At 41.0% G+C, this 24,896-nt stretch overlaps 1 protein-coding gene and 1 pseudogene across 3 annotated transcripts in view; both read left to right on the forward strand.

The window, feature by feature from the left end:
• Nucleotides 1-24,896, forward strand: part of JAG2 (jagged canonical Notch ligand 2) — a 153,504-nt gene that overhangs the window by 3,151 nt on the left and 125,457 nt on the right. The gene's annotated exons all lie outside the window — the stretch shown is intronic.
• LOC138156914 (prefoldin subunit 1 pseudogene) lies at nt 8,695-17,909 on the forward strand (annotated as a pseudogene).

The following is a 24,896-nucleotide window of genomic DNA, read 5'->3' on the forward strand; positions in this document are numbered from 1 at the left end:
AACACACCAGGATTTAAGTTGGATACCAAGATACTTAATGGGAATGGGACTTTTTAGAGGCTGGAACATATTTTCAAGAGAAGCAGTATAGATGCTTAAAACCAGGGTAGACCCATTTCCCTGCTGTGGATTAAGTATAGTTCTACCTAAAAGAAGAGGAATGGACTAGATGACAAGACTCATTAAACCCAAGGTGATTTTTGTGAAATTCATTCAACATTTGAATAAGATATAAACCTTGCTTTTGAAGTGCCTAAGGACTTAGTTATGTAACTTGGGACTTGCAGGACTGAAGCAGAGAATAAAGGACATGTCTTTTAAAGGCCAAGAGTGTTCTAAAAAGGTGTAGGAGCTGCTCAAAGAAGGGAGAATCATTGTAGGATGGGGCGGGGAGGAAAACTTTCCTGGCAGGTAGTTCCTACCGTAAGCTGGACCTTTGGGGGAAATGGATAGGATTTGGGTACATAGTAAAGAAAGAGAGTGAATAACATAAGGAAATATGTGGAGGCTGGAATGAAGGAAGGACTCTTTCTGGGGATAGCCAAGAGCTCTGCCTGGCAGGAACAAAAATGGTATGTGTAGGCAAAGAAGCAGTTGGAGAGGTAGGTGGCAGCCCGTCTGTGGAGAGCCTAGAATACCTGAGGAGTTTTTGGTCTTCAGGTAGGAGGCAATAAGGATACATCAGATTTCTGAGAAGGAAAATGATGCGGGGCTGTGGAAATGACCGGCAGTTTCTGTAGGGTATATTGTTCATGTAGGGGTTGGACTGGCTGATATCTGAAGTCTCTAATGGTTCTATGATTTTTCTTTTTTGGATGAGGACCTTTGAGACTAAATGCCAGTCATGAACCTGCTGTCCCAGTGTCTTGCTTCTTTTATAAATAAAAGATGGTAGACCAGGATTCTGAAAGGCTCTGACCTGACTTCAGGAGTCCTGAAGAGATTAAGGAGTGTGTATGGTGGAAAAAGAAGAAACAGGAAGTTGTTTTTTTTTTCTTTTTACACCATATAAATTCATAAGAGGTCACAGACAGAAGGGGCTTCAGGAATAGCTTGGCTTACATATTTGTTTGGCTCCGGACTCCCCCTAAGTTTGAACTTTGAAGTCCAGAACATGTTTCTATAAGAAAAGCCAACTCTGATCTGCCAGCTTTTGACTTTTCCTCCGATGTTCCCTGATCTCATAGGTAGGATATGATTGTCTTTCAGATACTTGAAGGAATTTGTCATAGAGAAGACTTATTCTGGGTTTGTCCCCAGATGGCAGAACCAGGAATAATGGGGGGAAATTCCAAAGGGGTAGATATCAGCCCAGTGTTCCAAAATGAAATGGGCTGCCTTGGGAAGTGAATGATAAAAATCCTAATTTCCCATTCTCATAGTGGTCTAAGTTTTATAGAGCATTTCCCACACAGCAACCCTCTATTTAGTACAAAGATGATCAGCTCCATTTTGCAGGTAAGGAAAATGAGGCCCTGAGGTGTTAAATGCCTTGCCCAGGGTCACGTGCTGAGTAGACTATGGTTAGAACTTGTGTCTTCTGATGCCAATTTATTTTTGTGATACAGTACAGAATTGGAGGAGACCTCAGAGATGATATACATGGAACCCCTTATTGGACAGACAGGGTGCCTAAGGTCCAGAGAACTGAAGTTATACGCTTAAGGACAAAAATAGGATTTAAACCTAGGTCTAATGATTCAGTACTTGTTTTAGGGCCCTACACTGTCCACTACTCCACCTTTCACCTCCCAACAAAAAGAGAGGGCAGGGGAATCTTAGTGAATCAGTATTTTCTTCTGTGCCTGGGCTGATCCTGTTTTTTACTAGGATATTTCTTTCCAGAACACTTGTTCCTTGGTTTGAGTGTATAGTCAGAGAGAAAGAGAGAGTTAGTTAGTTTAGTTAAAGTTTAGCTCAGATCTCAGCCAAACCAGGTGCAAATAGCAACCCTTGTCCTCCCAGGTGTGCCTCAATCCCCAACCCTCCTAGCACCTGCCTGCCTGAATTCAGGGACACAGATGGATTCTGTTCTATTTCCCAGCAGTGGGATGCCCTTTATTCAGTCATTTAGTGACTTGGGGCTGCAAAATAGAGCTTGAGATGGGAGCAATTCTTGGCTCTCCACCTAAGGGATTCTTGAGAAGTGCTAGTTGTGGCATGAGAAGGAGAATTGTAAGTTCCCTCCTATGAGCAGGGACAGTCCAGGGTAGGCCATGCCATGCTGCTGCTGAGTGAATGAGAAAGAAGGTGTAGATTCAGGGCAGAGCCTGCATTGCTTATGTTTGGATGGTGTGGGCAGGTTTGGGCATATGACCCCGCCTCAGCAGGGTGCCATCTGTCCAGTGAGAGCCAACACTATTTGAGTCCTGATGGTGATGTTGGCTCACAGGACTGGAGTCCAGGCTGCTCCAAAGATTTGTGATTTTTCTCTACCTTGAAGGAAAACACTCTGTCCATATCTCTGATCCACATTCTAGAAAAATCATGAAGTCATGGTATCATCACATGTAGGGATGGAAGGGACCATGTGCCTGACCTAGTCCAACTCCCTTTTCGGATGAGGAACCTGAGCCTCACAGAAGGGAAATGACCTATCCTTATATTAAGGGACACAGCTAGGGAACTTCACCAGGCTCCCTCAGGAGCTTGACTAGGGGGTTAGGGACCTCCTGCCTCATTTCCCCTTAGGGAAAAGCAGTGCATTAGCAGCTGGGATAGACAGATAACTTGAACTTTTCCCACTCCAAAGTAGAGTTTGGGGCAAAGAAGAGTGCTGCTTCAGGGAGCATTTCATCCTATGAACTGAACAGCTTGAGAGCCACCTGTGAAATGAATGTTATTAAGACAGGCACCTCCCCCACTTCAAAGATAGTTACCGTAAACAGGGCAGTTAAAAAAAAACCCAACAAAAGTCCTTGCACTGAATATCCCAACAGGCCCGTTCAGACTTGCATCGTGAGCCTGTCATCTGTACTTGCATGATGCATTTGGGTTGAAGCCAGAAATGTTTTAAAATCACTACCTTAGGATGTGTTTTTTGCCCACAGTTGGCAGAGGTGGAGGGAAAGGAGCAGCCAGAGGAATGTGGCTGGCAGACGTTTTTTTCCCTCTTCTGTTTTTCCCCACCCCCATGGACCTCACCTCATGGTTCTTCAGTGACCCCAAACCAGGGGATTTACCTGGCAAGGAGCTGGTATTTAAGTAGGAAGTTAGGGTGTCTTGGCTCCATGTGGCTTCTACTAGGTGAGGTGGGCAGGCAGTACAAGCATTTGATTGGTCATAAAATGCTGGTGGATGGGGTCCCTAGCATCTTTGCATCTTCTGAGAACTGAGTGAAGGGGTATATATTTGGAAGGGGATGTCATAATTTTCAAAGCTGGTTAATATAAGACAGGAGCATTGTATAGGGGAAAGAAATTGTATTTGGAATCAGAACATCTGGGTTGTATCCCAGTTCTGATACTTGCTAGCTATGTAGCCTTGGTTAGTATCCTTCTTCTTTCTAAGCCTCAATTTTCTCTTCTGTAAAATTAAGTGATTGACTAGACAAGTCTCTTCTAGAAATAATTTTTGCGAAAAAAAAGTTTAAAAATTCTATAATCTCACAAATTTGTAAAAAAAAAAAATTGGTTTTGGGAAGAAATTTTGCCAAATATAGGGGTGGCCAGGTCCAGTCTTTACTATGAGGATACTTAGGCCTAGGAGCAACTAGAGGAGGCTGGACCTGATGGGTATTGGATTTTTTCTACTTGCTCCTTTGCATTTAAGCAGAACCTACAGGTCTTCAATGCCACATTGATTAGACTGGGGACTTTTTATCTTCCCAAAATTTGTGTGGGCAGATTGTGCTCAACTACTTTCTCAGTGTCTTGCTGACTTTGGTTATTAAACAAAACCTAGTTTCAGGGCGACTGTGCTTTCCCGGTTCTGTTAAATACTAGTGGTTTGACCTTGAGCAGGTCTCTTTCCCTCTCATGGCCTGTGTGTAACCATTTGTAAAGTAAAGCTGATAGACTAGGTCATTCAAGTTCTCTTCTAGCTTTCAGTCTATGGCAAGCCTTGGGTGGAACCCTCTTTCCATTGCTTTCTGTGTTGGATACTTTTTAGTCTGTTTGGCATGTCTGGGTGGGCCTCAGGTATATACCGTGTCACCCCTCTTCCCTCCTTCCCCTTTAGCAGTTCTCTCCCTCCCCCCAGCAGAGTGAGTCTCTCTGTCTCCTGACTTATTAGCCAGGAGCATGATGATATTTGCCTTCTGTTGCCCTGACTTGCTCCCCAACCCCTCAGCATCTCAGAACTTGGGGCTGGAACTTTGAGCTGCAGGGCCTCAGCTCCTCCCTAGGAACATTGCTTTTATTTCCAGTTTTGAAGGAGCTGTGTTGGAGGCTAGATCAAGCATTTTTGTTTTATTTTATAGCACTTCTTTATGGCTACAACACAAGGTGTGTGCATCTGATTTACCCTACCCTGATAGATTAAGAGTTACCTTTGGCAAGGGGATCATATCTAATTTCAGTATGCTGTGAAGGAGATAGGAGGAGGAAACTGATCCCATTCCTACCCTTGTGGAGTTTAAAGAATGGGGTGAGGAACAAGGGGCAGAAAAGAATCAGGCCTAGTCCCAGTGACCAGGCATCTTAGGAGACAAAAGAGAAGCAATTCTTCAAGGCATTCCTAATCAGGGGAGACCTCATTCACTGAACACGATTAGGGGATGCCCCAGTTTGAGATTGAGGAGTAGATTAAGTGTGAGACACTTAAAAATGCATAGAGTGTATATATATATTCCAAAAATTCTGGGGTTATAGAAAGAAGTCAGTGTTAGCTGGATTTATATAGGAAGCCTTCCTAAAGGAAGTGCACTTTATGAGCTGTAGCTTTTTGGTATAAAATGTTCTACAATGGTATATTTTAATTACATACATATATACATAAATATATATGTAAATAAATGTTTTGGTATAAAACGTTCTACAGTACTTTAGGGAAAAAGTTCTTTGCCCAATGGCCCTAGACCCCTACCATTTAACTCTTAGTTTTCCAGGTTCTACCTGGACCCCTCCTGTAGTACCAGACATATTTTTCTTTCTATGCTCTGGGATTCATTCCCTTTGCTACCCTTAGCTCTGCCTTTCCCTTCCCCTGTCATCTTCCCTCTTCTTATGTGTGTGACTCCACCTGTCTTGTCCCTGTGGCCCTGAAAACACGAGACAGGAAAATGGAGCTCAGGTTTTTGGTGACAATTCTTGCCACCTTCTTCTGTGTTAAAATGGCTATTTATAACCTTTATGTGTATCTGTTTAAGTGGGTGGAAGGGCTGGCTCTCTCCTGCTGGTGTCTAAGTCTGCCGTGGCTAGGGTTAGTAGTTGTCTTCACAGAACTTTGCTGCTCCTTATTCTCTTCCTGACCCATGTATTCCGCAGGGGTCCATTCTTAGACAGCTTCTCGTTTTGTTTTGTTTTTCACACTCTTTCCGTTGGCAATCTCATTTACTTCCATGAACTTAAATACCAATTCTACACAAAAGAGCTCTAGTTCTGACTTCTCTTCTAGCTTTCATATTAACACCTTCATCTTCCTCTAAGATGCTTTCCATATGCGCCTCAAACTTAGCTCGAAAACAAAGCTTCTCTTTCCCCTTAATCTTGTCCTTCCTTCTGCCCACTGTTTCTTTCAGTGTTGCCACTGTTTTCCTGGTCTTCCATGTTCTGTGCAAAGCTAGCAGACTGGGCTACTTACCCTCTTCATCTTGTGCTCTCCTGCGTTTTTACTTGTGCTCACATGTTCCTTGGCCTGGAATACATTCCCTTTCTCTCTTTGCTTCTTGAATTCCTGCCCGTCTTTTAAAGCCTAATTCAAATACCACCTCCTTCAGGAAAGAAAGATTAAACATCCCCATTTCTTTCAACAAAACCTCAAATGGTCTCCTCTCTGGTTTTCCCTTAATGTTGGAAATAATGACCCCCTCTGATCTCATAAAGCACTTACCTGAAATTTCAGTGAAACACTTAGCTCACATTGTCTGTTATGTCTGTGACCATGAACTTCATAAATGAAAGAACTATGTCTTATCTAAACTGTGGTTCTCCCTGGCTCTGGACACAGTCCTTTACATGTGCTTAACACAGTCCTAATGAATATGCTCCCGGAATGAATGAAGAGCAGGGCAGACTCTGCTTAGGATGGGGGGGGGGGGGGGTGTTAGAAATGAGAACAGCCTGTTCTGTTTCATTCTTTAAACCCCTGGGCTAGGCCTGGAGGTCCAACTGAGGAATAGTATCTATGTATGTACTAATATATATAATATGTACTGTGTATGTATATAAAAGCAGGAAAATGGGAGGGGGAGGGGAAAGGGGGGGACAACTGAGCATCTGTCTGGGAAGACTTCCTGGAGGAGGTGGAGTTGAACTTTGAAGAATGGGGAAAATTTGGCTTGGAGTGGGTATTTATGGAGTTCCCATTTAGGGGAACAGTCTGAGCAAAATCATGGAATTAAGAGAAACTGGGGACAGTTTGCCCCACAAGACTGTGTCCTGGCATGTAATGGCAAGCCCAGAAGGTTGAGATCTGTTTGGAAATCTACACAGAAGGTTACTTGTGACCTTGGAGCAAGGTCAGAAAAGCTGAAACAAGAGTGGCGGCGTGAAAAGAGCAATTGATTTAGAGTATAGATGGCTTGAATTTGAATACTGGCCGGCTGTGTCACTACATGTATGGCTTTGGACAAATACTTGCCCTGGGCTTTATTTTCTTCTTTAAAATGAATGAGTTGTTGTATAGGATCTCTAGGATCCTTTCTCGGCAGAAATATTCTGCATGGACTTCTTGTAGAAATAGACTTTTCTTTGTGTACCCGATGCCTTCCACTGTCTAATTTCTATGTGTGTGTGTGTGTGTGTGTGTGTGTGTGTGTGTGTGTACTGAGATCAGGCAGTATGAGGAAACGTTATTGGAGATGTTTAGACTGAAGAAGTAAAGACTTGAGGAGTGAATTACAATTGAGGAAAGCTTTTGTTTTTAAAAAACTGTTTTGGGGAAGAATGATTTGACTTGTTCTGCTTAAACCTAGAAAGCAAAACTAGAAAGAACTGGGGATGTGGTTGGGGTAGGGTTTATAGAGAAGCAGATTTCAGTTCCAATAGATGGAAGAACTTCCTAACCCTAAGAACCGTCCAATAACAGAGTGAGAATAGGTTTGTGAGGACCCAGAAATGTTCAGGTACTTGATTGAGGCCTCTTCCAACTTTGAGAATTTATAATCTATGACCCTGTGTGTAGAAAGTTAAATGCTGAATTTCTGGATTCTGTACATCATTTCTTACAGGGATATCAGAAAAAAACAATTCACTTCTGGTTCACAAAATACTCTTCTGGGTTTTATCATGAGCTTTCAGTGACAGCCTGGTGTATAGGGGAGTCAGCTTTTTTTTTTTCCTACAGAGGTTTGGACCCAGGCCCCAGGGTCTATGTTGGTTGTCATTCATGCTCAAAGAGGACCAAAATAACATCATTGTGTTGGGGTTAAGGTACAGTGTGGCTCATCAGGCCCATCTGAGTTAGGAAGATCTGGCACAAATAAGTTCATATGAACATTTTGAGTGGAGAGGTCTCTAACTTTGTGCTTTTGAGCTACTGCAGATCTGCTTTGCTCATAGAGCACAACATCTTCTTTGATGTGGGCATGCCATGCTGGGCAGACCTGTACCAGTGTCGTCTATGCCTCACAACTGATTCCAGAGTTCTTCAGAGAGACCTTGAGAGTGTCGTTGTATCACTTCTTCTGACCTCCAAGTGAGTGCTTGCATTGTGTGAGTTCTCCATAAAAATAATCTTTTAGGCAAAAAGTACATTTAGTCTTAAAACAGCGTGGCCAACCCATTGGAATTGTTCTCTCTGCAACAGAGTTTGAATGTTTGGCAGTTCAGCTCAAGAAGGTACCTCAGTGTCCAGTACCTTATCTTGCCAGGTGACCTTCAGAATCTTCCCAAGATGAAAGAGGAAGTTATTCAGTTTCCTGGCATGGTGCTGATATACTGTCCAGATTTCACAGGTCTACAACAATGAGGTCAGCACAACAGCTCTCTACACCTTCAGTTTGGTAGTCAGTCTAATACCTCTTCTCTCCCACACTTTTCTTTGGAACCTCCCAGATGCTGAGCTAGCTCTGGCAGTTTGTGCTTCAGCCTCATCATCTCTATGTATATCGTTGGAAAGTATACTGCCAAGGTAAGGAACTTATCCATAGCATTCAAAATCTCTCCATTTGTTAACAATTGGTTACACATGTGGCTGGTGGAGAATTTGTATGTTCTTAGTGTTAGTTGTTAGGCCAGAATTAGCCCGTGTGGCAGAGAATCAATCCATACTCTGTTGCATCTCAGCCTTAGAGCTACATTGAGTGCACAATCATCTAAGAACAAAAAGTTGAGTACTAACTCTCCCTCCATTTTAGTCTTGGCCTGTAGTCTTTTCAAGTTACATATTTTACTACCTGTGTGGTAGCTAACCTTGATTATATATTCATCCTTATTGAAGGAACTAACAACATTGCTGAAAACATTATACTGAAAAGCATGGGATTAAGCATACAATTCTGTTTCACTCCATGGGTGACTGGGAAAGCTTGAGAGTACCATCCGTTATCCAGAACATGCAAGTATGCCACTGTGAACTTCTCATACAATACTGATGAACTTCTCCAGGCAACCAAATTTTGCTATGATCTACCAAAGGGGCTCTGGTACTGGTTTTGACTTTTGCCAGGAGCTGTACCCGGTATATAAACCTGGCTGCAGCATTTCTCTCATAGCTGCCAGTGGTGAGTTTGGAGTAGCGAGGTCCTGAAGGCTAGATAGAGTGTTAAGTATGAATTTTACTTGGATTCCCTCGAAACTTGGGTATTAGACCCTAAAAACAGGTTGTTTTGGCAATGCTCTGGGAAATCTTATTTTTGAAAGCATTCCCAGCTTCAGAATGGGGAAGGGGAAACTTCATTTTGACTTTTTCCCCCTCTATCTCTCCAGTATACTTAGGACATCATTTAAGTTGGTCCAGTCAAGTTGTAAGAACTGATAAATATATCAGAAATTTTAAAAATTGAAAAGATTAAGAATTGAGGCCAGACTGTAAGGTCACACAGATAGAAAGTGGAGTGAAATTCAAATCTGGGTCTTGTTTATTGGACATGAATGTGATATGGTGAAAGATTGAGGATGGGCCCTTCCAGGTCTGCCCAGCCAGACATTTCAGTGGCTTAGCCTAGGCCTGAATCTGTATGTGACCTTTGGATGATGAATGTAACCTGTAAGTCTTCTGGTAGTTGAATATATGAACTAATAGAAATGGGGTGGTGTTAAACAGGGGCAGTAGTGTGTATGTTATGGTCGAGTTATGGTGGAGAGGCCACTTCTTATTTGCTGTGGGATGAGAGATGGTGTGGTGTGCTGGACAGAGTCTGGGATTCAGACTTGGGTTCTGACTCATGCACTGCCACTGACTTCTTTGTAACCTTGGGTAAATCAGGCCTCCTCTTTGGGTCTCAGCTTCTTATCTGAATAATGAAGTAGTTGGATTTAAACGGGCCTTTTTACCTCTGTGTGATTCTAGATTGTTTGAAGAATTCAAGCAATTCAGGTCACTGCATTTTGAGCCTGCCAGGTGACCAGCTCTGTCATTTCATGCTTGGCTCCCAGCCCTGGGCAGATTTCCCTTTGGAATTAATTCAGACTTTGAGAGGTAATCTCAACAAACATTGAGAGACAGCATGCTGGGTGATAGTAAATGACTTGGAATCAGGAGACTGACCTGGGTTTGAATCCCAGGTATTACTAGCTATGTTAATCCTGGCAAAATCACTCTGGTTCACAGTCACTTAGTGAAGACTTAAGTGCCTACTATGTGCCAAGCACTGAAGATACAAAAAAGAGGTACAAGATGGTCCCTGCTCTTAAGAAACTCACAATCTAACAAGCAAAAAAAAATAATACAGACAAGCTATATATGGGATAAATATGAAATGATTAAGAGATGGAAGACACTAGAATTAAGAGAGTAGAAGATGACATTTTAGTTGGGACTTGAAAGAAAGCCAGGGGCCAGAAATGAGGAAGGAGAACAATCTAGGTATAGGGAAAACTGCCAGAGAAAATGCCCAGAGCTGAGAGATGTGTCTTGTTTGTGAAATAGCCAGGAGACCAGTGTCACTGGTGGAGAGTGTTGGAGGGTATGGTGTGAGAACACTGGAAAGGTAGGAGGGACTAAGTTATGGAGGATTTTGAGTGCCAAACAGAGCATTTTATATTTGATCCTGGAGGCCATAGGGAGTTATTGGAGTTTATTTAGTAGAGGGATGATATGATTGGACTTGTGCTTTAGGAAAATCACTTTAGTAGCTGAATGGAAGATGGCTAGACAGACCAACTAGCAGGCTTGAGGTGAAAAAGTGCCTGCACCAGAGTGGTGGCAGTGTCAGAGGAGGGGTAAGGAGTGTGTAACAAGAGATGTTACAAAGGTGAATTGACAAGCCTTGGCCAGCAGATTGGATATAAGGGGTGAGAGAGTAAGGAGTTGAAGATGTTAGTTACTCATCTCTAAAATTGTAAAATGGATCTTATAAGTCAGAGCTAAAAATGACATTAAGGCATCAACCTAAGTTTTGTATTTTACAGATGAGGAAACTAAGTCCCAAAGAGTGAATTCCCATGGGTCAATGCAATAAATATAGTTCTGAAGACAGCTGTAGCCAAATGGATGGTATCAGAGCATCACTTTTCTAGAAAAGAACTGAGTACAGGTCCAGGAAGGGATTCAGAGCTTTAACTGGCGTCTTAGTAATGGTGAACTCTGGGGGCAGCTGAAAGATTTCTGAGAGAATGATTTAGTAAACTGAGCCTTCTGGGAAATCTCATTCTTTCTCCTTTGGTAACTCAGTCCCTTCTTCATGGTGTGTGTTTTTGACTCCCTTACAGGAATCCACTATTTTCCGTATTTCTGGGAGAAAGGATTTCCCCCACTGGGGTTTGACAGCTTCTTCATCATTTTGATCACTGTATAGGTTAGGGTTTTTTTTTTCCTTTTTATCCCAGGGTTCTTAGTCTGGAGTCCATAAACTTGCTTTTTAAAAAAGTTTGGTAATTATATTCCATATAATTGGTTTCTTTTGTAATCCTGTGTATATTTTTTTGTTAATTTAAAAACTCTATTCTGGGAAAAAATAGACTTTACCAGGATGCCAAAGGAGTTCAAACAAAAAAGGTTTAAGAACTCCTACTTTATATTGATTCCAGATCTACTTATCTGTAATGTCTACTCACTTGCCCCAAAAAACAGGTCTCACCCTTCTTTTGTATTCTTACAAATACTGAAGTTAGCTATCATATCCCCCTCTCTTTCCTATTCTAGTTTTACATCCTATTTCTTTCAACTTATTTTGATATAATACATCTTCAGCCTGGTTTATACTCCCCTGAATGCACTCTAATTTAAAAGTGCCGTCCCAATGCCACCCTGGTCCTACTTAGCTTATTTGCCTAGAATTACATTAGGGCTGTTCTGTCACATTATTGAAATTAATTAAAACTGTAGACCTTTAAAGTTTTTCAGGTTTTTTTTTAAGTCTAAACTGTCTTCTTAGTACCACAATCTGATTCTTTCCTTACACTCTAGATTATTAATCTGGAAGTATAGTACTTGAAATTTAATTAGGATAAATAAAGATAAAATTAGTTCTAGCATTTCTAGCCTGAAGAAAATCTTCTGGGACCACAATTTGGTTGTCTGACATGTTACCTACTACCTCTCTCAACTTCATCTTCATAAATTTCATACTTATGCCATTTGTGCCTTCATCTAAGTCATTAGAAAAATATTAAGAGTTAAGCAGCAGAGGGCCAGGGACAGAATTTCTCCCCTCCCCCAATAATCCTCCAGATACTTTCTTCCAGATTGATATCAATCTATTAATCAGTTCTGGTTATTCAACTGGACCTCGATCATAGGAAAGAAAATGAATTAAAAGTAGGCCACATTGTAAATTTTTTTTTGAATGTAGATTGGGCTAAGTGGTTGCTCAGGTCGCTTCTAACTATGAAATTCCGTAATTCCAGTAGTGCTATTGTCATGGTGTGTGTTTTTGATTCCCTTAAAGGAGTCCACTGTTTTCTTTGTTGAAGAATCCAGAGTCCATACGCAAATCTCTTCATTTTGCTGTCTCTCCCCCCCCCCCCAAAAAAAAATACCATGAGGAACTTAATCAAATGTTTTCCTGAAACCTAGCTACATGCTGTCGGCAACATTCTGAGCCATCATATCAGTCTAGTCATGTTGACATCAAAGGAAAGGAGGTTAGGCTGACATGACTTGTTCTTAATGAAACCGCACTGACTCCTTGTGATCACCACTTTACTTTCTTAGTGCTCATAAACCATCCCTTTAATAATATGGTCTAGAATTTTGTCGGAAACTAAATGTTCCTGGCCTAAGGTAAGAAGAATTCACTTTCTCCTGAAAGTCAGGACATTTTCACATCTCTAGCTTAGAGCAGCTTTGCTGTTTTCCATTGGGTTTTTTGATTGTTTTTAAAGATCCCTGATAGGGGCGGCCAGGTAGCACAGTGAGTAAGAGCACTGGCCCTAGTGTTGGGATGATCTCGGGATTGAATCCGGGCTTAGACACTTAGCACCCACCTAGAAACACCTGGCCGTGTAACCTTGAGCAGGTTACTTAACCCCAATTGCTTTAAAAAAAAAATCTCTGATAGCTGGACAGAAATCACATCAATTAGGGCTTTTAGTACCCTGGCATGTAGTTTGTCTAGGGCTGATACCTCACCATGAGGCACTGTTGCCTACTCACTTCCCTGGGGGCTTCACACCCTGTCAGTTTTGTTTTGGCCTTCCCAGAACCCAAGGTGATTTCCATGCCAAATAATAATAACAAAAACATAGAGTACCCTAAGGTTTTGAAAAACAGTTTGCATACAACTCGTTTGAGTTTCTCAATATTAGAAAACTGAGGCAATAGAGTAGTTGAATGACTTGGTTGACTAAACTAGTGTCTGAGGGAGTATTTGAATCCATTTCTTCCTGACCCCAGATCCAGTCCCTATACCCCACCACCACCCAGTAGGGATTTTGTGGAGGCACTTTTGCATTATAACCCTTCAGATTGTTAAAAATGGTGACCATATTCCCATTTCATCAAGCTCCCTCTAGCCTTCCCTTTAGTCTTACCATTATGGTCTTAAATATGGCATATGAATTCAGTGTCTCTTTAAAAATGGGACATAATTCAATTCAGCAAGCATTTATTCAGTGCCTTCTACATGCTGGGCACTGAGAATACAGAGGCAAGGAAGAGATGAAGATTTGAGCTAGAGTAGTGACTGTTTGAGCAAAGATGAGGGTCATGTTATTGTGGAGGTAAAACTAATGGGATTTGGCAAATGATTAGAATGAGGAGTCTACGAGGACATAGAGATCGTGAACCTGGATGCCTAGAAGAATGATGTTGCTTTAAGCAGAAATAGGGAAGTTTGGAAGAGGGGTGAGTTTTAGAGGAAAGAGCCTTGTTTTAGAGATGATGAGTTTGAGATTCCTGGAGTAACAATGATAATAATAATTAACATTTATATAATGCTTTAAGATTTGGAAAGTATTTTACATATATTATCTCGTTTGATCCTGACAACAGGTGTTGTGAGGTAGACGCTATTATTATCACCATTTTACAGATGAGGTGAAGCTGAGAATTACTTGCCTATGGATGCATGGCCAAGTAGGTAGAATTTGAACTCAAGTCCTCCTGACTCTATATACAACACTCTACTGTGCCACCTATAACCATTTGGAAATGTCTAATTAGCATTTTGTGACATGGGGTTAGAGCTCAGGAGAGAGACTAGAACTGAATACATAGATCTGAGGGTCATCAGCCCAGAGATAATAATTAAACTCTTGGGAACTGATGGGGCCAATGAGAAAGAAAGTATATATAGAGCTGAGAAGATGAACAACCTAGTATTGTACCAAGGACTGATGTCAAGTTCCCTGCAGTATCCTCTTTCTTCACCCTTTTTGAAAATTGGTCCATTTGTCTATTTGTAGCCCTGTGGCATCTTATTCTCCATGAGCTTTCCCTGATCCAGCAGTCATATCCATAAATTCTTTCAATGCCCTGGGGTGTAGATTCCTGGAGACTAGTCCAGTAACCAGCAAGTGGACCTGCTGGAAGAACTGAATTATATAATTCTTGACCTTCTTCCTACAAAGAAAACCAAGAGAAGGAAGTTTTGGCTAAGTGAAAGAATGGCACACAGGTATTCCTTGGAGAGACAAAGAATTGACACAGCTGGTTGTATGCCCAAAGGCAACAACAACAGCAACAAAATCCATTAATATTATTTCGTGGTATATTATTACACCTATAAAAAAATTCTTGAGGTGCAGAGTTTGGACCAAGACAGCTGCCTCCATAGACCTGGAGCTGAAGAAGGCTTTCACAGAAGTACAAGCCAAAGTTACTGATACTCACCAGAAGGTGAAGCTTGCAGATATATAGATCGAACAGGTAAAAGAATAAAAAAACATGCATATTTTACAGCTACAGAAATTGTGCTTTTGGTAGATGAGACTCACATGGATGAAGGTATAGGGAGAATTTTTATTCTTCAGTCCAAGGAAGTAATTCACAGCCAGCTGTTAGAGAGACAGAAGAGAGCAGAAGAAAAAATTAAGGAACAAGAACAGAGAAAATCATACCTTGAATCCCTCAGTGTGAAGGATTCAGAGGACAGCATTTGGGAAATTCTGATGGCTAGAAGGGCACAGTAAAAAGTACCACAAGAAAACCTTCATTCAACCCCCTCCCTCTGCTCTTTTGGGTGGGACAGAGCAGCAGACTCTGCTGTGCTTTAACCTGGAGGACTTTTTGGAAACTCTTGCTTTTATTAGTACCATTATTAGGCTGCTGCCTTCACCTCAGTGGCCTCCTATGGCTGTACCCACTCTGGCTGAGCCAATTGCATATCCTTGTCCTGGGACTTGATCATGACCTGCTGAGGGTGAAAGGAGGAAACCCCTGGGCAAAGGAGGTACTCCCTGACCAAAGACTCCAATGCTACCATTTTTGTTAAACAAATAAAAGGTATCCATCCCCTCCTCAAAAAAAAAATCTTTGAGTCATCTTTCTATACATGGATTGAGAACATCCTTGATGAGAAAAAAAGCAGATTTTGACAGGTGATAACCAATAATAGATCATATCTTTACTGGTTTAAAACTGACTAAAACATGTAGAGAATATATCTTCTCGGAATGGACAACCTATAGAGTTTATCCATAGGTATATGTGTAACAAACAATATAGGTGAATACAAGTTGGGCAGGGCTAGGATGTAGAGTGGGTCATAGGAAGTAGCTTGTAAGGTGACTGAAAAGGTAGGAAGGGGCCAGTTTGTGATGAGATTTAAATAACAGAAGGAGCACTTATCTGATCCTAGAGGCAGTAGTGCCTGCTTTATTAGGTAGGAGGCAGATGGGATCAGACTTGAGTTATAAGAAAATCTCTTTGGCAGCTATATGGACAGAAGATTGGGGAGGGGATGATTTAAGACAAGGAGATGAATTAGGATGCTCTAATAATGTTAAAGGCAAGAAGTGATGATATTAAACTAAGGTGGTTTTGATAGTAGAGAAAAGGGGGGCGTATGTGTGAGAACTGCTGTGGAGAGAAGTTTAGCAACTAGTTTGATATATGAGGTGAATAGTTTAGGATGATACAAAACCTACAGTCTGAGTGATTAGAAAGCTGGTGGCACACTTGACAGAACTTGGTAAATTTGGAAGGAGTGGGTTTGGGGGAGAGAAGAATGAGTTCTCTTTTGAATCTGTTGGATGTGAGATGTAAATGGGTTAGCCAATGTAGAGTTTCCATTAAGGAGTTGGTGATATGGAATTGGAGCTGAGGAGAGAGACTAAGGCTCCAAAATATAGATTTAGGAATCATTTGCATAGAGATGGCAGTGAAACCCTGATGAGGTCATTAAAAGAGAAAGTATGATGTGGATAATGGTCTAACAAAGGAACAATCAGATAGGTAGGAAGAGATCTAAGAGGGAATCGCAGAAAAGGAGAGAATATCCAAGAGAGATGTTGGTCATATGGTCATAGTGGCATATACTACAGAAAGAACAAGAAGAATAAGGACTGAGAAAAGCCATTAGATTATGCAGTTAAGATATGATTGGTGACTTTGGAGAAAGCACTGGGAGATGAGGTTGGAAACCCAATCATAGGAGGTTTAGATAGGAGAAGAGAGGAAGTAGAGGCAGTGAGTAGTAGTTAGATAGCTTTCTCAAAGAGTTTAACAGAGAAAGAGAGGAGGGATATAGGGCAGTGCCAGCAGGTATGCTTAGATTGATTGATAGTTGTTTGATTTTTTGAGCCTGAGGGAGATATGGATGTGTTTGAAAGTAGTAAGTAAGGAACCAGTAGATGGGGAGAGAAGGAAGATGAAAGTGAGATGGAGGGAGGATAATAGAGGCAGTCTTCTGGAGAAGGTGAAAGGGGGATGGGATCAAGGGTACAGGTAGAAGTGAGGGGTTGCTCTTAGGATAAATTCCACTTCTTTGTCAGAAGCTGGAAAAAAAGAGGAAATAGTGGAGGATGAAGCCAAGGAGTTATGAAATGAGGAAGCATCAGTGGAAAGAGGGAGCTTCAAGGAGCATAGCCCCCATTTTCTCAGTAAATGATGAAGTCTTCTTAGATGAGGTCTGCTGAGAGGGTGGAGGCAGGGGGTGCATTTTGAGAGTTTTGAGGAGAGAAGAGAAGGCCTGTGTGGGGAATAGGATAGAGAATCAAGTAGGGAGGAATACAAGGATTGCTTTTCTTCACTGAGAGCTCATTTGATATCGAATAACATAACTCACTTCACATATGAAATTAGCTGCCAGGTCTTATCATTTCTACCTCTACCACTTCTCCCCCATATACCCCCTTCTCTCTACTTCAAAAAGCACCTTAGCTCAAGATCATCACCTCTTACCTTGGCTATTATAATAGCCTCCTAATTGATCCCTTTGCCCTGTCTTCCTTCTCCCTAGTCTATGTTCTGCATAGTTGCCAAAGAGATTTTCCAAAAGCTCAGGTCTGACCATGTCAACGCTTATTTAATAAACCCCAGTGGCTACCTACCAGTCAACACAATTGTGCAGCTTTCTCCAGTTTTGTTGAGCAACATATTTGTGGAAACCAATGAGGAAAATTGTGGGAATCATTAAGGATAGAATTCAACAAGACATGAATATTAATAGTACAGGGAGTAAAGGATTTGAAAGTAGAGTTGAAGTGATTCATCAGCGGGTTGAAATTTGTAAAGGAAGAAAGTGTAACCAGAGCCAGAATAATAACCCGAAAAAGAATGGAGGAATGGGGGAATTTGAACATTTTGGTGGGCTTTAAGACAAAGTTTAGGAGGAATAAGGCATCGGGAAAGATGGAATCATGGATTATGATCTGCTAAAAGAACTGAATAGTTGTGGGTGATGGCATGATCAAGGGTGTGACCATCCCTGTGTTTAGTGGTAGGTCCGAGTTAAGAGATTGAAGAATTGGGAAAATGGTGTGTTTGAGGGGACCCCAGCATGTCTGTTGTGAAGTCTCCTAGTATGAAGGCAGAAGTTGTGGTAAGGGACACTGTGAGCCAAGCATTGAATTCCTTGAGGAGGGAAGAAGAATGTGTTGGGGTCAGTAGATAACAACCACCAGGATCTGGAAAGTTTGGATAGTGTGAGCTTAAGAAGAGGAGAGGTTGCTGAGTAATGGAGGCAGAGGTAGAGTCAGGAAGTGGCAATGGAGAATAGGGACTGTTCTTACTCCCCTGAAGGACTGCTGAGTTGGGGCTTTGAGTGAAGGTGTAACCAAGCCTGGGGATAAAAGGCCGGGGCGGGAGGGGGGGCGGCGGGGATCCTTCACCCTCTTGTAGAGAGGGTCAGGGGAAGCCAGCTCTGGGTGAGTGCCTACTATTCTTTTGATCAACTGAAATCTGCTTTCCTAAAACCTAGAGTACATGTCATATTTTGCCTGGTTTTCTTTTCTTCTTTATCATGAACATACATTCATACACAAGGTTCTCTTTTTCTTTAAATTTTTTCAAATTTTGAACTATTTTTATACTAAAAAAAGTATTTCTATATGCACAGCAGAACATTAAAAAAAGGATTTTATGTGAACCTATGAATTAGCCTACCACTTGATTTTTTAAATTATATAATTGTGTACATAACTTTTTAAATGTATTTATTTATTTTGCTTTTTTTGGGGGGAGGGGGGAAGGTAGAGCACCAGCCCTGGAGTCAGGAGGACCTGAGTTCAAATCTGTCCTTAACACTTAACACTTACTAGTTGTGTGACCTTGGGCAAATCACTTAACCCCAATTGTCCTGCCTTCCCCCCTCTAAAAAGACCAAAAAAAAAAAAGATATATTAAATTAACCCTCTTTTTTGATGACCCCTCCCCATAAAAAATTGAAAGAATAAATTTTTTTTTAAAAATCAACCTCGTAGCAAATGAGCAGGTGAAGAAAAATAAAACCACACAGCAGCCATGTCCAGACATGTATGTCTTTTTCTGCACCTTGTATCCTTGCCTTTCTGTCAGTATTTGCTTCATCAAAAGCTCTCTGGTAATATGGTTGGTCATGGCATTGATCAGAATTCTAAAGTCTTTCAGAAGTTTTCTTTACAGTGTTGCCATGCCTGTATAAATTGTTCACTTGGTTCTTCTAATCACTTCTCTCTGGGTCAGTTCATACTACCCAGAATGCTCTGAAAGTGTCTTTTTTTGAGATGGCTAGATGGTACAGTGGATAGAATGCTGGTCCTGGAATCAGGAAGACCTGAATTCAAATCTGGCCTCAGAAATTTTCATAACCCTGAGTAAGTCATTAACCTCTCTCATACTCCTAACTCAGTTATAAAATGGGAGATAATCATTCTATATACTTCTCAGGGTTGTTGTGAGGATGAAATGAGATTATACTTATAAAACTCTTGGTACAGTGTCTTATATAGTAGGTGCCAAATATATGCTTATTTCCTTCCATTGCAATTTTTTTCAGTGAAGTAATATTCTGTTACATTCATACACTACAATGTGTTCAGCTGTTTCCCATTTGATGTCCATCTCATTAATTTCCTTCTTTGTGATTATCTTTTTTTCCTCTTTTAATCCCATCTTTAGAATAAGGAAATTTGTTTTGCTTTGGACTTGTTCCTTCCTAGATGTTATCTTCCCTGTTAAATATCCCAACCCTTCCAACAACTAGGTCTTTTTGCTGATATCTTGGGCAGTTCTGGGGTGGAAAAATTCACTTACTATAGTTTCTCATTGGATTTATTGATCACTAATTAATCTGGCAGGAATGTCGGGGTTTTGCTGGCCAAAGTATGTGAACACTGGTGGTTAGCCTCTGGTTCAGGCAGCTTTCTAGGGTGGAAAGGTTCCCTTTGTTTCTTCTTGAGGAATCAGGACAAGGATTGGTTTCAGAAGTTTTTCCTTGTGGTTTTCCCCTCATCTTGAATGATGAAGTTATTATCAAGGTAAGCCAAGAATGTATTAGCTATTCTGTGTTTGATAGAGAGCTCTAGCAGATGTTTGAATAATCAAAATTTCTCATCACTGCTATGTTAGAACCAAGTGCCAGTCTTGTTTCCTGAGCTCTTTATTTTATTTCTTCATTCTTTCCATAAGGTCAAAATATTCCCACAACAATAAAGCTTCATGCTTCCATTTCCCTCCTCTAACCCTTGGCTCTTTTCACAAATATTTATCTGCGGTGTTATACATTCCTACTCCCAAAGCCTCTACTGTAGTCTGTGAAGTACTAGATGTTTCTACCACCATTTTCCCAGATTGCAGCTATACTCTGGGATCTAGTGGGTGTGTATGTAATCTGGGTCCTGAAGGGCTTCAGTATTCCATTATTTATGATCTTCTAAATAAGTGGAATGTAAGCTCTTTGAAGGCAGGGAATATCACTTTGTCTTCTTAGTAACTGGCCATATTAGGTACTTAATAATGCTTGTTGATTGAGTAGCTTTGTAAGACTCCAGACAAATATCTATATCTATATTTTATATGTATACACGTGTGCATATATATGTATGTTTGTATATATATGTATGTTTGTGACCCATTCATATTGTGTGACCCTGGGCAAGTCACTTAATCTGTTTGCCTTAATCCACTGAAGAAAGAAATGGCAAATCTCTCCAGTACTGTGCCAAGAATCTATAGGATCATGAAGTTAGATACACCTGAATTGCAAAAACATATATGTGTATGTATCTGTGTGTTTTTATATGTGCATATACACAACACACATATAAAATTTTTTGAACTGGCCCTTGGTAGTTATATTATATTTCTGGCCAAGATCCCATCATTGCTATATTTCAGATTGTGATTCAGCTCTCCACCAGCTCTTCCTTCTCAGATCTGCCTCTGTTCTTCCCATGAAATTTTTGGTTTCTTAAGGATTTGATGATCCCTGTGATCGTGAATCCTCAGAAATGGGTAATGGTCATCAGTGTGGCAGGTCTTGGGAGATTCCTCGTCCCATCTCAGGGAGATGGACGACCTAATGCCTAAAAATCTTATGGCACTTAAAGGTTTGAAAGCACAAGCCTCATTTGATCCTTATAATGGCACTGGGAAGTAGGTACAGCTATTCTCTCTGTTTTACAGTTGAAACTGAAGGTGAGGAAGGTTAAGTGACTTTCCAGGACTCATACGGTTAGTGAGACCAAGGCAGCTGGGATTCAGAACTGGATCTCAGAGACAGCAAGGCCAGGGCTCTCCACCCACCATACCAAGCTTCTTCTACAGACCCTCATTTATGGCTTCCCTCTCAGCAGGGAGTCCCCAGCCATCGCTGCTCCTTCCTTTTTCATCTGATCTGGATAGAATGATCTCCATCCTGTGGCACTGTGGAGTACCAGAAGCTGCTTCCTGTTCAGTGGTTCCAGATCTCACCTCTGTAGAAAGATCATCATGCCCATTTTTTAGCTCTAACAATTCAGTGGTCCTTGTTCCTTTTTTTCTCTCACGGTCTTTTACTTTTCAACTTCATAAAGGAAAGGAAATCAAGACTCTTCAGATCCTCTTTCTCTTTCAATTTTAAGTTGAAGATCCCATACCTTTTTTTAAGAAACATTTTTTCCTCCTGATAATTATAATATTTGTAATATATTATGGAGAGGCAGCCTGAAACCAGGAAGACCTGTATTCAAGTCTCTTTTCTGAGACTTACTGGCTCTATGGTCCTGAGATAGCCATGTAACCCTTCCATGTTCTCAGTAACTTTGCAAGACTAAGTTGCAAAGAAATGCTGATCTGCACTGGTGGAAGTAATTTCCTCATCTGGTTCGCTAAACCATTAATATTATAGGGATGTCATATCTTTATCCTTATTCTTAAAAACTCATATTATGCTTTAATGTTAACAAAACACATTCCTCACAACTCTCTGAGGTAGATACAGCAAATATTCATTTGACAAGTAAGGAAATTAAAACTTAAAGTTTTAATTTAATTGGACAGCCAGTGAACGTCTGGGACAGGATTTGAAATCAAGTCTCCTGACTCTAGGACTACAAGTCTTTCTACCACATCCTTTCCCTATTTTTTGGCTTCGCTGAGATCACTACCCTTGGTCCCTTAATACTTTCTCAGTCAGTTAGCTCTGCTCTGACTTCCCTTTCCTCCCATTTCAACCTCATAGCTCTCTCAGTCCTAAGCTGTTCACTCTTCAGTCCCTCACACTTTTATCCTCTTGCCACTTAATCTCTTGCCAAACTTCAACGATGAGTTATACCCTTCATCCTCCATTGGAGCTGGAGGAAGTCACAGAACTGTATTGACTGGGTACACTATAAATTCATGTTAATTCAACTTCAGCTAAAGCAAGCCAATCCTATTCATCCTTCCTAATTGATTCCCTGTCTCACTCCCTAAAAAAAACTTTTTTTTTCAGATTTTTTCTCAAGTCTTCTGCCCCCACTTATGTCTCTCTTTCTCAGCTTAGCATTTTGCCTCTTATTTTCCTAACAAAACTGATACTTTTCTCTTCCTCAAGCTCCCTTTTCTTCTCAAAAGTCCCTTGGCATGATCACCTACTCTCTCCTCCTTTACCCTGGTCTCTCTCATAGTCTGGTGGCCCAATCTTCTCATGTGTCCTTGATCCCATCCCTTCCTGTTTTCTACTGCAATTTCAACCTCAGTCATCCTGTCTCTCTCTAATCTGAAACCTCATTCTGTCTACTAATTTCTTCCCCACTCCCTTCTAACTTGCCAGAGTTGTTTCTATCCTTAGGTAACTTTCACTAGACCCTACCATACCCTCCAGCTATTATCCCATATCTTTCCTTACTTTGTAAAACATACTCCTAGAAACAGCTATCTACTTTTTTTCCTTTCAGTCACCTCTCAACCTTGCAATTGACTTTCAGATTCATCTCACAGCAGAAACTGCTTTCTCCAAAGTTACTGATGATTTCTTAAACTACCATATTACCATATCTGTTTTTTTAAATCAGTCTTTATTTTTTTTTCGGTTTCTCTGTTGCATTTATGTTGACTATCACAATCTCTCCTCCAGGTTTTGATTCTCTACCTACCTGTCTAACTACTCCTCAGTCTCTTTTGCTAGTTCATCAACCATATATGCAGGATAACTTATAGTATCTTAGGTTTAAAGCTTTGTCCTTGGCCTCCTCTTTTTTCTTTTTATATTCTCTCAGTGACCTCATCAGCTCCTGTGGATTTACTTATCTCTACGCAGATGACTCGTGATTTATGTATTTGGCCCCATTCTCTTTCCGAAGCCTTGGTCCTACGTCATCAATTGTTTCAAATTGGGTATCCTGGAGACATCTCAAACTCAGATGTCTAAAATTAAACTCCTTATCTCGCTTTCCCCAGAACCTCTTCAAAATTTCCCTATTTCTGGGGAAGGCATCACCCTTCTTTAGCTTTCCAGGTTTGCATCCTGGGAATTATTCTTGACTTTTCACTTTTCCTTATCGTACATATTCATTCAGTTGCCATATTTTGCTATCTTCTACCACAACAGGGCTCACATCCGATCCCTTCTCTCTAGTCAAACAACTATCACCTTCATTTAGGAACTGATCACTTCTTAGTATATTAATTGCAACTGTCTCCTGATTGTACTCTCCACCTCAAGTCAGTATATCCTCCACTTTGCTGCTAAAGTGATTGGCCTTACTCATAGATGTGACCATTTCACTCCTATACCAGGAGACTCTAGTGTCTCTGTTGCCTCTAAGATAAAATATCACCTTCTGGGTTTAGCTTTTAAAAACCCTTCCCAATCTGGTGCCCAGTTTACCTCTGCACATTCTGCAGTCCAACCAAACTATCCTGCTCTCTGTTCCTCACACACTCCATCTCTCATCTTTGGACCTTTGCATTGGCTCACTCATATGCCTGGAATGCAATCTCTCTTGCTTCAAGAAAGCTCCAGTATTACTTCCTGTACAAAACCTTTGCTGAATCTTTTGTCCATGAGTGCCCTCCCTTCCAAACCACCTTGTAGTTACAGAGTTTTGTATTTCTTTGTTCTCCCTGGATTTATTTGCTATGTACTTATTCATGTAGTTGTCTCCATCTTTAGAATGTAAGCCCCCTTGTGTGTAGAGATTATTTCATTCTTTGTATCTCCAGTGCCCAGAACGTAATAGGAACTGATCTGAGCATGATAGTCTGCAGAATGGAGAAATATTCCTTAAAACCCTGTGCTTCCCCTTCTAGTACTTTGATAGAAGTTACTTGGCTTTGATAGACAAATATCTCACATTTTGTGCAGGTCCCTGCAGGATCCTTCTTGTTCTCGTTACTTGTTGGGCCTGGGGATAATAATGTCTGCACGCCATACTTCATAGAGTTGTTGTAAAGAAGGTCCTTTCAGGCTTACAAAAGCATGCTATAAAGTGAGAATGTCATTATTAAATTTTGTTTAACATAGATAATGACAGGGTGGTTAAAGTAGGCAATTGAAATATTTCTTTTTATAAATCAGAAAGAAAGAACACTTCTGAATTATCCACACTACTTGAGGCAGGAGTTTGTGTTATAGAGTTTGTTAAGCTCATTGTAAAGATGGAAGTCACAGCCAGAGATGAGACAACATTGCCATGAAATGGAAAAAGTGCTAGAACTAAAGATAGATGACCTGGGTTCATAGCCAAGCCCTCCCACTTCTGGTACCTGGGAATGTCTTTAGTTTTCCTGAATCCTTTAAAAAAATCTTCTGGGGCAGCCAGGTAGCACAGTGAGTTAGAGTGCCGGCCCTGGCATCTGGAGACCCAGGATCAGTTCCGGCCTCAGATACTTGGCACCCACACAAAAAATAACTGGCCATGTAACCTTGAGCAAGTTACTTAACCCCAATTGCTTAAAAAAAATCTTCTTTCAGATCTTTGACCCCATCTAATTACCATTTCATCTTCTTCTTTTCCTTTCTTTGCCAAACTAGAAAAAGGTGACTGAACTTCCTGCCTCCCACTTTCCCATTAACCACTTTTTCCTCAGCTACTTATAATTAGGCTTCTGTCCCTACAGTTCCACTGGGGAGAGGGGCAGGGGAAGGCCCCAGGTCTTCTTGGCCACCTCTCTAGTAACTATGTTATATCACCTCTCACTTGCTGGGTTATCATCAGGAATATTGTGGTTGATATGAGTTACTCTAAGACTGTAAGTTCAGTTGACCATCTGCTTTAGGTTTCCTCACTGACTGGTCTCTGTACCAGTGAAATCACTGGTCTTGTCTGGACCGAAACAAAAAAAGAGTAGTAAAAAAAAAAAAAAGATAG

The sequence above is a fragment of the Petaurus breviceps genome, unplaced genomic scaffold (assembly GCF_028583685.1).
Source record: "Petaurus breviceps papuanus isolate PSGF00001 unplaced genomic scaffold, PetGlider_PUasm1.0 164, whole genome shotgun sequence".
In the NCBI taxonomy this organism is placed as follows: domain Eukaryota; kingdom Metazoa; phylum Chordata; class Mammalia; order Diprotodontia; family Petauridae; genus Petaurus; species Petaurus breviceps.